General features: G+C 35.1%; 1 long non-coding RNA gene across 1 annotated transcript in view; it reads right to left on the bottom strand.

Moving 5' to 3' along the window:
• Window positions 1-13,600, bottom strand: part of LOC140501655 (uncharacterized) — a 59,186-nt gene that overhangs the window by 13,920 nt on the left and 31,666 nt on the right. Inside the window, exon 2 of the long non-coding RNA XR_011966286.1 lies at window positions 9,912-9,970. This is a non-coding gene — a long non-coding RNA (uncharacterized lncRNA). The remainder of the gene's footprint in view (window positions 1-9,911; window positions 9,971-13,600) is intronic.

Raw genomic sequence — 13,600 nt, 5'->3', positions numbered from 1 at the left:
GCCACCTCACCTCTAGTTCCCTCCAGTCAGCACTGGGGGATAAGATTCAGATGAGCTGCTCCAAACACTCAGGAGCTTTAAGGAAGTGCAGGGCCGCTATTCAGAGTGAAATTAAGATCAGCTTTTCAGGTCAGGGTATAGCCACCACAGAGGGCTCAGTTCCCTCAGGGGGTTTATGGTGAGACCTTCAACAATGGATGTGGGCTACTGCTTGCTTTGGGAGTCCTGTCCACTGCTGCCTCCACTGCTGTGAGCTGAGAAGGCCTGAGTTATGGGGACACCATGTTCCCTTCTCGACTGGCTGAAAAGATCTTCTCACTTACCTTTAGCACCTGTGGGTTGAGGAATATGCACTTCCACTGGAGATTCTGTCCCTGAAACCTGCTAGGTTCTGCTCCTCTTGGTGACATGTGGCCAAGGTTGGACTGGGCTCTACTCCACATCCAGTGCCACAGGCCGTTCCTGTCTGTGTTTCAGGTTACTCTGAGCTAGAAATCTCATCCACTCCATTGTTCTGTGGCTTCTGCTGCTCTAGAATTTGTTGAGAGTTCTTCTTTACAGGTACTTTATGGGCTGTGGGGTAAGAACTAGCATATATGCGTCTTTCTACTCTGCCATCTTCTTAAATAAAGAATTATAAAAGAAAAATAGTCCTCTAGTTTAAAGTCTTTTCCAACGTTGTTTTCCCATTAAGAAAGTTGTTGTTATGGTTCATCCTTTGTTTCCAAAAAAGACCAATGACATCATAGAGTGATGCCTTGACAAAGTTTTTAGCCTCAATCTCTCTTTCAGAGTCATCAAAGTCAAGTGTCTAAATGACTAGTGATGGCCTGGAATGCAGTGCCCATACCTTGACAAAACTCTCTTGACAGATAGGCTAAACCAGATTAAGGTAAACTGACTAGCCTCTCTACTCCAAGCATGTGAAAACCTTCCCTGGGGGAATGCATGGTTGGAAACTATTCATTCTAGTGGCCATGAAAGTGACTAAAACAGCTGCTGTGGAGAACTTGGATCTTGGGTAGGCATTGAAGTTGGCAAGATACACCAACAGGAAAATATGTGAAAGGTTAAGACTAAAAGCTAAGGTCTGGGGATTGAGCATAATAACAAAACTCCAATGTCAGTATTTTCCTCAAAGCCCTAAATTGATTGGCATTAGTAAAACTTAAATCTATTTTATAAGGATCAGGTCTCTGAAGCCTTGAGAAAAATCGTCAAAGAAGAAATTGAAAAGTTTTAGATTAAGCGAGTGTTGTCCTATATTAGATGGAGTAGAATTTTAATCCATCATTGTGTTTTAACATGGTATGACCTTTTTGTAAGTCAAAATTTCTATCGATGTTACTTTAAATTTTTCTTGGGGTACAGAGATGTCAGGGGGCATGGGCTTTATGACATTTATGACATTAATTCTCTCTATAAATGCTTGGATTTAGAAGGCTAAATTTAAAAAGAAAAAAATACTGCTGAATAACGAGCTTAAATCAGATTAAATATTGATATTTTTATATTCAACATTTTCAAAGTAGAGATAAATATTCTCTATAATATTTATAGTATACCAAAAATTATTTTTAAATTTCTACAATTGAGATTTTTTTTCCTTATCTATAACATAGAAGTAGAAATTTTTCTTCCTTCACTATTAAAGTTAGGCGCCATCTTTTCTGGGAAGCTTTCCCCAATATCCACTATCACTGAACGTTCTCTTTCTCTTCTGATTACCTATGTACATGTTGCCTTCCTCCAAGAAAATTAAGTTCCTTGAGCAGAGGGATTGATTCATATTTTCATTTCCTCCCACAATGTTTTCAATTTGTAAATGCTTCATGAAGTTGATTAAGTTCAATCAAATGTAAGGTCACATCTATGTGTTTAATTGTCCTCTAAATAACCACATAATGATCATTGAGCCACAAATTAGTTCATCTGTGGTCATTTGATAAAACTTCTATATAGGGAACATCTTCACTTCTTTCCTAAGGTATATTTTTAACTTAAATTTTATAAATATCTCATGACCATGGCAGACACAACCACTGAAATTGTGTTTGCAGAAAATGTTTAACAGGTAGATACAGTTTTTGCTTCTCTGACTTCCTCACTTATTTTCATTAACTTTCTTTTAAAAAGTCCACCTTTAAGGAAAAAATAACCTTTATTAATCAAATCCTGAATGAGTATAATACGTGGTTTTGTTGAATAATTATGGCATTCCCTCAGTATTTTGACAGAACACAATTTATTATGCACGAATATTATGATTCTAGGGTCAATTACTGGGTTTTTGCAAAACTACACAGATTTGTCCTATATTGAATTGCTTGCCTTCCAAAGGGAAGGGGTGGGGAGGAAGGGAGGAAGAGAAGTTGGAACTCAAAGTTTTAGGAACAACAGTCGAGTACTGTTCTTGCCACTAGGAAATAAGAAATACAGGTAATGGGGTATAGAAACTTTTCTGGCCCTACAGGACAAAAGAGAAGATGGAGACAAGGGCAGAGAGGGATGATAGAAGAGAGAGCAGATTGGTCATAGGGGCAATTAGAATGCTTGGTGTTTGGGGGGGGAGGGGACAAAAGGGGAGATAATTCAGAACCCATAATTTTGTTAAAATGAATGTTAAAAGTTAAATAAATAAAAATAAAAATACAAACGAAAAAAAAATTGTTCTAAGAGGAATAAGAAGGGGAAATGCACTTATGTATATGAAAATTATCTGAGGTTTCTAGTGGACTCCAAGCTCTGAGTCACCAGTATAAGGTGGTAAAAAAAACAAAACAAAACAAAACAAACAAACAAACAGAAAACAAACAAAAACCCCCTCAATACTAGGTTTTGTTCAGAGGAATGTAGTTTCAAGGGAAAAAAAGACGATAGCTCCACTGTTACCTGCTTTAGTGAGAATCTGTCAGGGAAATTATGTTTAGCTTTGGGTAACACGGTGAAGAAGGACATTGATGAGTATACAGAAGAGGACAATAAAGATAGAGAAAGACCTTAAATGTGTGGCACATGAGGAAGAATTAAAGAAAATGGACATATTCATTGCTGTGAAAAGAAGACTGCATGTGGGATGGGGAAGAATATGATAGCTGTCTTTAAATATCTTAATGGATGTCGTGTTTAAGAGTGGTTAAATTTGTTTTCTTGCACTTCAGAGTTAAATAAAAAAATAACGGGTAGAACTTACATGGAGACAAAGTCACTTATACTTATCCTAGCATGAGACAATTAGATGGTGAAGTAGATCAGGAAGACTCATCTTCATGTATTCCAGTGTGACTTCAGACACTTACTAGCTGTGTGACTCTGGGCACATCACTTAACCCTGTTTACTAAAGTTTCCTCATTAGTAAAATAAGCTGGAGAAGGAAACAGCAAGCTATTACAGTGCCTTGGCTAAGAAAATTCCAAACTAGGGTTTTACATGACTACAATGACTGGACAACATCATCCTAGAATGGGAATGAGTTGTCTGCAGAGACATTGGTGCCCCAATCCCTGGAGATCTTTAAGCAGAAATTGAAATACGCTGCATAGGGAGAGGTGTAGTAAGGATTCCTATTAAGTATAAAATAGGTTAGATGACCACTGATATCTCTTTCAATTCTAAAAGTCATGGATTCATAATTCTGGTGATTTGATAAGAGTTCTCAGAATAAAAGTTGGGAATGCAGGTAGAGAGGAGCTACATTGTACATTAGGGTAGAGAATATCATGACAGAGGTCAAAATGAAGATCAAGGTTGACAGAATATACAGAGTTAAGTTGCTTAGCAACAAAGACATTAGGCAATGAACAGGGCAAAATCAAATTATTCTAGATGGTGGAGGTGAGAAAGTGGGTTAGGGATATGGAGTTAGCTATATGGTATAGAGGATACAATATTAGATCTGGAGTCAGGAAGATCTGACTTGAAATATAGTCTCAGGCACTTAATAGCTATGTCAACTTGGGGAAATAAATTACTCTTTGCCTCAGTATCCATCTGTAAAACAGGTAAATAATAGCACCTATTTCCCAGAAGTGTTGTGAAGATGAAGTTAGGTAATAGTTATAAACTTCTATATAATCAATAGCTACTACTATCAAATGTTAGCTACCTGTGAGACCACTGAGAAAACAGATATTTCTAGTAATGGGAATGGACTAGGGCAGGGCAGTTGCAGGACTGTTGCAGAATTGAAGGCATGGGTAAAAATATTTTCATAAGTTAAAACTTTACACTGAGAATTGTAGAGAGCTACCAATAAACACATTATGGTAAATAATTTAGAAAAGCAAAAAGTAGCTGTTTTCATTATGTCTTAAAAAGGAAATTATTTTGATTTTTGCCATTAAGTTTTTGGAGTAATAGATGTTGTAACTGTAATTGTTATAAATTAAATAGGATTTTTTTCAAAGCTTAATCTATTTTGGATGCTTAAAAGTGGTCTCTTCTGAAATTCAAGTGACCATTCCCATAATCTTTGGGAAGTTTTTAGGAGTAAATATATATACATACATATGTGTGTGTGTGTGTGTCAAAAAGAGAATTATAACCAATATGCAATGTTACTTGGATTTTTTCCCAACAAGGTAATTCACTAATTAGTTAGGGATATATGAATAAATGAGGAAGACACCGAAGTTAACTACATTTACTGTTCTCCTTATTCCTCTCAAGGGCTGGGCAATAAATTGATTATTGAGTATACTGAATAAACTCACTTTCCTATTCTAATAATATTGATGAAGGAAGGGTGACAAATTGAAAAGAAGGGTTGTATACTTATTGATACCTGGACTACAGTCATAGAATATCTATGTCTACATCAATGAGTATATTCAAATCTTTGTATGCATGTTTATATGTATACATTAGTGTGTTTATATAATGTACATATATAATGTATACATACAGGTGTACATGTAGTGTATGTATACAAACACACTTATATTAACATGTATACATATGGATGTTTGTGTATGAGAGAGAAAGAGGAGCGAGGGAGGGAGAGAAATTATGTTTTAAAGCAATTATTACAAAGTTCATTTTCCTAATAGACATGATGTAGAGCAAAAAAAAGCAAGAAGAGAGCCTTTTAATATATGAAAACCTATTTATCAAGTAGATGAAACTTTGTATTTGTTTTCACATAAAGAAAATGAATAGTAGGGAGAGTAACAATGAGATCTTTAGGAAAAAAATGTAATCTACTAAGAAAAATAAAAGCACTATTGTGCAAGCCAATAAATGTGAAATGTAACAATTTCGATACAAAAATATTTTGCTGGTAAAAGCCATAAACCATGTTTGTTTTTGATACAGCCAAATTCTCACACTAAGAAGACAGACAACTAGTAGTAACTGGGAAAGCAGTACTCTAACTGAAATTGTTTTAGCTCCCTAATTAATTAGTAATTGTTTCTAGTAACATTGCAGATTTCACCTATGTTGGCAGAATAAATAGCTCTTTCTTTTTTTGCTAAATATAAGACAAGATGCTACTGAATATGGGAGACATCAAATTATCAAGTTATTTTCCTCCAAACATATTTTAATTCAGTTTAACAGAGTTACATCAATTAAGTATGATGTGCTAGGCATTAAGTGTCTTCAGTTAGCTATTGGTTTGGGAAAGTTTCCCAAATATTTACATCTATTTATGGGAGCCATTTATAGTGCTCCTCTTGAAACAAGAAAGACTTAAAATTCAGTCTATGTCTGATGAAAGATCATTTTCTTGGCTTAATAACTCATTATTTATACAACTAATCCAACATTGCTTACCTTTACTTCACATGAATGTCCAATTTTTGTTTCAAAATAAATTTAATTTCGTTTTCTTTTTACCTCACCTAATTTCTTCATTTCCTTTGTGCTTATCCCCTTCAAGAAAAACTTTACTTATAACACTTTTAAGGAAAAAGAACAGAAGTCAGAAAATAGCCTGTCCAATTAAAAAATTAAAACTGTTATGTGTATTATTCCAAAACAGTGGACCCATCAAATCTTGGACCCCTCAATGCTTAAAAAGAGTGAGGGTAGATATTTTCTTCTATCTTTGTGGTCAAATTTGTTCTTGTAAATTTTGTGCATTAATTTTTAAACAATTATTTGTTGGTAATTTCCTTCCATTTATATTGTTGAAGTCACAATATTCAGTGGGATTTTTTTTTGGCTCTGCTTATATCATTTTGCAGCATTTCTTTTAAGTCTTTCAGTTCTTTTCTACATTGATCATACTAATGATTTCTTATATGACATTAACATTTCATTATATTCAAAAGTGTTGCTATAAATGTTTTGATGTATATGATGTCTTTCTTCTTATTACTGACTTTCTCCGACTATGAGTGAAGTTGTGGAATATATAGGTCATACAGAATAAACATTGTAAGCACTTAATATTCATAGTTCCAAATTTCTTTCCTGATATGTTTCAATAATTGAATAACTCCAACAATAGTGTATTAATATGAAAAAACAGGAGCCAAGATGGCAGAGTGATCAGTAACTTCTATCTCCTTCCCCTTGTTGACCTTGACCAGTGCAGAGATTATTTCCTTAGAAAATCCATGGAACAGTGGGTGCTGCAGAAGAGGTAAACAGACTCAGCACAGGAAGCTAGAAAGATCACTAAGGAGAGTTCATCTTGCTGTGGCCAAAGGCGACCAATACAGGATCAGAGCTGTCCCAGACAGTCCCATCTCAACAAACTCGATGAAGATCCTGAAACCCCAGGAGAATGAAGGCAGAACCTGTCAACACCAGGGCTTCAGGTGTGCCTCAACACCCCCACTGGAACCAGGAAGTCACTAGCAAGAACAGCTGAATTTGCCTATGCTCTCGGTCAACAGATGAACCTCCAGCATCCAGACCAGCTCTTCACCACACTTAAGGAGCTACCTCCAGGGCAACTGCAAGGAAACCCCAAAAGACCTAAGTAGTCTCTGCTTTCCAACACCAGCCAGGTCAGTGCCAGGGAAGCTGATTTAATTTTTGGCTGCAAAAAACAAAAGCCACAACAAATAAAGCATCAAGTTTTAGGCCCCAAAACTGTAGGACAGAACTCCCTGTGCCACAGATGCAGAGATCTACCTTAAAAGCCAGGAAAACGGTTATGATCATGAGTAAAAAGGAAATTACAAAAGGAAAGACCATAGGATCTTTCTATGGGGACAAGAACTAAAACACAAATACCAAAGAGGTCAGCATTCAGGCTGTACTCCCATCTGAAACTTCAGAAAGGAATATGAACTGCTCACAAGAACAAAAATCTTCTTGTAAGAGCTCTGGGAGGATTTTTAAAACCAAAATTAGAGAAATAGAAGAAAAACTGACCAATGATTTTGAAAATATGAAAAGTAAATTCACCTAGGAGAATAACTCCTTAAAAAGGAAAATTTGACAAATGGAAAAGGAAATAAAAAACCTAACTGGTGAAAATAACTCCTTAAAAGGAAAAATTGAGCAAATGGAAAAGGAGATGCAAAACTTAACTGAAGAAAGCAATGTGAGAAAAAATAGAAATGGGAAATTAGAAGCTAATAAATCTATAAGACATCAAGAATCAGTAAAACAGAATCTGAAGAATGAGAAGATAGAAGAAAATGTAAAATATCTAATTGGAAAAACAACTATCCTGGATAATAGATGCAGGAGAGAAAATCTAAGGATTATTGGGCAAGTAGAAAGCCATAATGAGAAATAGAACCCGGACAATATCACCCAAGAAATCATCAAAGAAAAATGCTCAAGAGTCCTAGATGCAGAGGGAAAAATAGTCATCGAAAGAATCCACTATTCACCTCCTGAAAGGGACCCGGAACTAAAAACACCAAGGAATATTGTTGTCAAATTCTAGAACTATCAAGTGAAGGAGAAAATACTGCAAGCAGCCAGAAAGAAGTAACTCAAGTAGTGAGGAACTATAGATCACACAGGACCTTGAAGCTTCTACATTAAAAGACTGAAGAAATTGAAATATGATATTCCTTAAGGCAAGGGAGATAGGACTACAACCATGCATTAATTACTGAGCACAGCTGAGAATAATATTTCAGGCAAGGAGATGGACATTCAATAAAATGAGGGATTTCCAGACCTTCCTGATGAAAAGGCCAGAACTCAACAGAAAATTTGATCTTCAAACACAGTTCTCAAGAGAGGCATAAAAAGGTAAATAGGGGGAAAAAAATCTTGTTTCACAATATGGGCGTACCATTACATTCCTAGGAGGGAAGATGATACTTGTTATTTTTGAGAATTGTATATCTATTATGAAATGTAAAAAGGACACACCTAGATAGAGGGAGTGGGTATATATCCAATGATGTGAAATGGGAGTAACGCAATGGAAGTGTAATGGGAGATGTGAAAAGGAGGAAGCAGAAAAAAAATAAATTCCATCACAGGAGGAGGCACAAAAATAGATTAGAGTAGAGGGAAAGAGGGGAGGGCGATGAATATTGTTGGAGAGGTACTCTCATCTGATTGGATTCAATGCGGGTACAATAAACTCCGTTAAGTATAAATATACAACTAGCTCTGGGCAGCTAGGTGATGCAGTGGATATAGTATCAGTGCAGGAGTCAGGAGGAGTACTCAGACATTTGATATTCACTAGCTATGAGACCTTGGGCAACTCACTTCACTCCAATTGCCTCATGCTGGGTTTTCTCCAGTCATCCTGATGAATATCAGGTCACTGGATTCAGATAACTCTGGAGGAGAAGTGAGGCTGATGACCTGCACAGCTCTCCCTCACTCTAAACAAAGTCAAGTGCAAGTCATGGCATTATTTCTCTGATGGCATGGTCTTTTCAGCAACGAAGGATGAACACACACACACACACACACACACACACACACAACTAGCTTTAAATGCAATAGGAGGGGAAGGTTGGAAGAAAAGCGAGAAGATGCTAAAAGGGAAGAAACAAGTAGTAAGGAAAGGGAGACTAAATGGTAGAGGGGCTGAAAGAAGTGAGTGAAGACTGAGAGAGGCAGTGGTCAAAACTTAAAACTCTGTTGGTGAGAGGAAGAGAAAGAGAACTAAAAGCGTGAACAAAGGGAAAGGGGATGGAGGGAGAGAAACAAATAGTGATCATAACTGTGAATGTGAATGAGATGAACTCTCCCATAAAACGGAGATGGATACCAGAATGGATTAAAAACCATAACCGAACAATATTTTGTTTACAAGAAATACATCTGAAAAGGGGAGATACACATAGGGTAAAGGTAAAAAGTTGGAACGGAATTTATTGTGCTTCACCTGATATAAAAAAGCAAAAGTAGCAGTTCTAATTTCAGACAAAGCAAAAGCAGAAATAGATCTAATAAAAAAAAGATAAAGAAGGAAAGTATGTCCTGATAAAAGGCACCATATACTTGAAGCAATTTCATTGCTAAACATATACGATCCAAGTGGTATAGCATCCAAATTCTTAGAGGAGAAGTAAAGGGAGTTACAGGAAGAAATACACAGTAAACCTATAGTAGTGGGTGACCTCAAACTCCCCCTCTCTGAACTTTATAAATCTAAGCTCAAAACAAACATAAAAGAAGTTAAGGAGGTGAATAGAACTCTCGATAAGTGAGATATGATAGATCTCTGGAGAAAACTGATAGAAAGAAATACACCTATTTCTCGGGATATGTGGCACACATACAAAAATTAACCATGCATTAGGCCATAAAAAACTTCACACTCCAGTGCAGAAAGGCTGAGATAGTCAATGCATCCTTCTCAGATCATCATGCAATAAAACTTACATGTAATCGAAGGCCATGGAAACATAAACCAAAAGCTAATTGGAAACTAAACAATCAAATCCAAAAGAATGAGTGGATTAAACAAAAAATTATAGAAACAATCAACAATTTTATTCAAGAGAAAGATAATAATGAGACAACCTACCATATTTTATGGGCTGATACAAAAGCATTTCATAGGGGAAGTTTTATACCGTTGAGTGCCTACATGAATAAAATAGAGAAAGAGGAGTTCAATAAATTGGACATGCAGTTGGAAAAGCTACAACAAGAATAAGTTGAAGATTCCCAAGTAAATACCAAATTAGAAATACTGAAAACCAAAGGAGAGATTAATAAACTTAAAATTAAGAAAATATTGAACTAATAGACAAATCTAGGAGTTGGTTTTATGAAAAACAAATAAAATTGATCAATCTTTGGTCAATTTGATTAGAAAAATAAAGAAGAAAAGCAAACTGCCAATATCAAAATTGAAAAGAGTGAACTCACCTCCAATGAGGAGGAATTTAACACAATAATAAGAAATTACTTTGCCCAACTGTATGCCCATAGAGTCAACAATCCGAAAGAGATGGATTATTATTTTAAAAGATACAAATTGCCCAGACTAACAGAAGAGGAATTTGAATATTTAAATAACCCCATCTCAGAAAAAAGAAATTGTAAATACCATCAATGAACTCCCTAAGAAAAAGTTTCCAGGGCCAGATGGATTCACAAGTGAATTCTATCAAACATTTAAGGACAGTTAATTCCAATACCATATAGACAATTTGGGAAAATTTGGGAAGAATGAATCCTCTCAACGTCTTTTTTTATGATACAAATATAGTTTTGAGACCTAAACCAGAAAGAGACAAAGCAAAGAAAATTATAGAACAATTTCTCTAAAAAATAGATGCAACAATTTAAAATAATATTTTTTCAAAAAGAATACATCAACTAATCATGACAATAATACATTATGATCTGGTAGGATTAATACTAAGAATGCAGGGGTGTTTCAGTATTAGAAAAACTATTAACATTATTGATCATATCAACAGTAAATTTAACAGAAACCACATGATTATCACAATAGATACAGAAAAAGCTGTTGCCAAAATGCAACACCCATTCCTATTGAAACCACTGGAGAAGATAAGAATAAATGGAACTTTCCATAAAATAATAAGCAGTATCTACCTAAAACCTTTCATATGCATTATATCCAATGGGAATAAGCTAGACACATTACCAATAAGATCAGGGGTGAAAAAAAAGTCCATTATCACCACTACTATTCAATATGGTACTAGAATTATGGTACTTAGCTGTAGCAATAAGAGAAGAAAAAGAAATTGAAGTCATTAGATTAGGCAAAGAAGAATCTAAATTATCATTCTTTGCAAATGATATGATGATATACGTAGAGAATCCCAGAGAATCAAGTAAAGAATGCCTTGAAATAATAAACAACTTTGGCAAGTTTACAGGTTACAAAATAAACGTACATAAATCTTCTGTGTATCTATATATTGCCAACAAAGCCCAATGGCAAGAGATAAAAAGAGAAATCCCATTTAAAGCTACAGTAGACACTATAAAATATTTGGGAGTCTACTTGCCAAAACAAACCCAGGGACTATATGAACACAATTACAAAACACTTTTCACACAAGCAAAGTCGGATCTAAGTAAGTGGAAAAACACCAATTGTTCATGGGTAAGCCAAGGCAATATAATAAAAATGACAATTCTACCTAAATTAATTTACTTACTCAGTGCCAGACCAATCAAACTATCAGATAAATAATTTATAGAGCTACAAATAATAAATTCAAAATTCATCTGGAAGAACAAAGGGTCCAAAATATCAAGGAAAATAATTAGAAGAAATGCTAGGGAAGGTGACCTTGATCCACCATATCTCAAATTATATCATAAAGCAGCAATTGTCACACCACTTGGTACTGGTTAAGAAACAGAAGGGTAGGTCAGTGAAATAGGTTAGGTACCCAAGACACAATAGTCAATGAATCTATCAATCTACTGTTTGATAAACCCAAGGGCCCCCGTTCTGGGACAATAACCTCTGTTCGACAAAAATTGCTGGGAAAACTGGATAACAGTATGGTGGAACCTAGGCATAGACCAATGCCTGCCACCCTGTACAAGAATGAATTCCAAATGGGTCTACGATCTAGGTATACAGACTGATACTATAACAAATTAGTGGCATGAGGAATGTTAAATTTATCAGATTTATGGAGAAGGGAAGAATTTTTGACTAAAGAAGAAACAGAAAACCATATGAAGGGCAAAAAGGATAATTTTATTTATATTAAATTGCTAAGTGTTGGCACAAACAAATCCAATGCAACCAAGGTGAAGAGGGAAGCAGAAAACTGGGAAAGAATTTTTGCTACTAGCGTCTGTGATAAAGGCCTCATTTCTAAAATATACAGAGAAGTGAGTCAAATACACAAACATATAAGTCATTTCTCAATTTATAAATGGTCAAAGGATATGAACAGGCAATTTTCAGAGGAAGATATTAAAGATGTCTATAGTCATGAAAAAATGCTCTAAATCACTATTGATTAGTGACATGCAAATCAAACCAACTCCGAGATACCACATCACACCTATTTGATTGATAACATGACAAAACAGGATGATGATAAATGTTGGAGAAGGTGTGGAAGAGTTGTAACACTAATTCATTGTTGGTGGAGCTGTGAGCTGATCCAGTCATTCTGGAGAGCAATTTGGATTTATGCCCAAAGGGCTAAAAATGTGCATACCCTTTAGCCCAATAATACCACTTCTAGGACTGTATTCCCAAAAGATCATAAAAATGGGAAAGGATCACTCTTTGTGGTGCTCAAAAACTGAAAATGAAGGGGTTACCCATTGACTGGGGAATGACTAATTAAATTGTGGTATATGAATGTAATGGAATACTATTGTGCTGTAAGAAATGACGAACAGGAAGATTGCAGAGAGGCCTGGAAAGACTTATATGAAGTGATGATGAGCAAAAGGAGCAGAACTAAGAGAATTTTATCCACAACACCAACCACACTGTGCAAGGATTTTTTTTCTGGTAGACTCAGAACTTCATTGCAATGCAAGGACATAAAAAATTCCCAATAATCACTTAAGGCACAATGCCTTCCACATCCAGAGAAAGAAGTGTGGAATTCGATCGCAGAATATAGCAGATCATTTCCTTTTGTATTTCACTTTGGTTTCTTTTATGATTTCTCCCATTCATTTTAATTCTTCTATGCAACATGAGTAAAGTGAAAATGAATGGAATGTATGTGTAGAACTTATATAAAATTATATGCCAAAACAGGGAAGGAGGGGGGAAGGAGAGGGAAAAGAAGAGGACAGAGGGGAAAAATCTAAGTTATATTTAAGTGATTGAAGAACACTGAAAACAAATAAAAAATAATGAAATAATAGTTTATTACTATACCTATTTTTTCCAAAATTATTCCAAGATTGAATAGTTATATCCAGTGTTCAGCAAAGCATAGACACATTGTTTTTCTGTATGGTCAGAAAGCTAAGAATTATTTTACATGCTTAAATTTAATAATATTTTATAATGAAAAAAATCATGTTTAGCTCCTGGATGGTAATTTGCACACTCATACATAGCTCTATCTATATAGTCATCTGTGTGAATTTGCTACATGTGAGATGAAACTTCAGATTTTTCATTTGCATTTCTTTTATTAGTCATTCCAAATATTTTCATACCGTCACATACTTCATAATAATTTCATTTTTATTTCTCTTAAATTTCAGAGTATTGTTTATTCTTTCTAATTTACTGAC

The sequence above is a fragment of the Notamacropus eugenii genome, chromosome 4 (genome assembly GCF_028372415.1).
Source record: "Notamacropus eugenii isolate mMacEug1 chromosome 4, mMacEug1.pri_v2, whole genome shotgun sequence".
NCBI classification, from domain to species: Eukaryota; Metazoa; Chordata; class Mammalia; order Diprotodontia; family Macropodidae; genus Notamacropus; species Notamacropus eugenii.
This window is presented reverse-complemented; position numbering and strand designations above follow the sequence as displayed.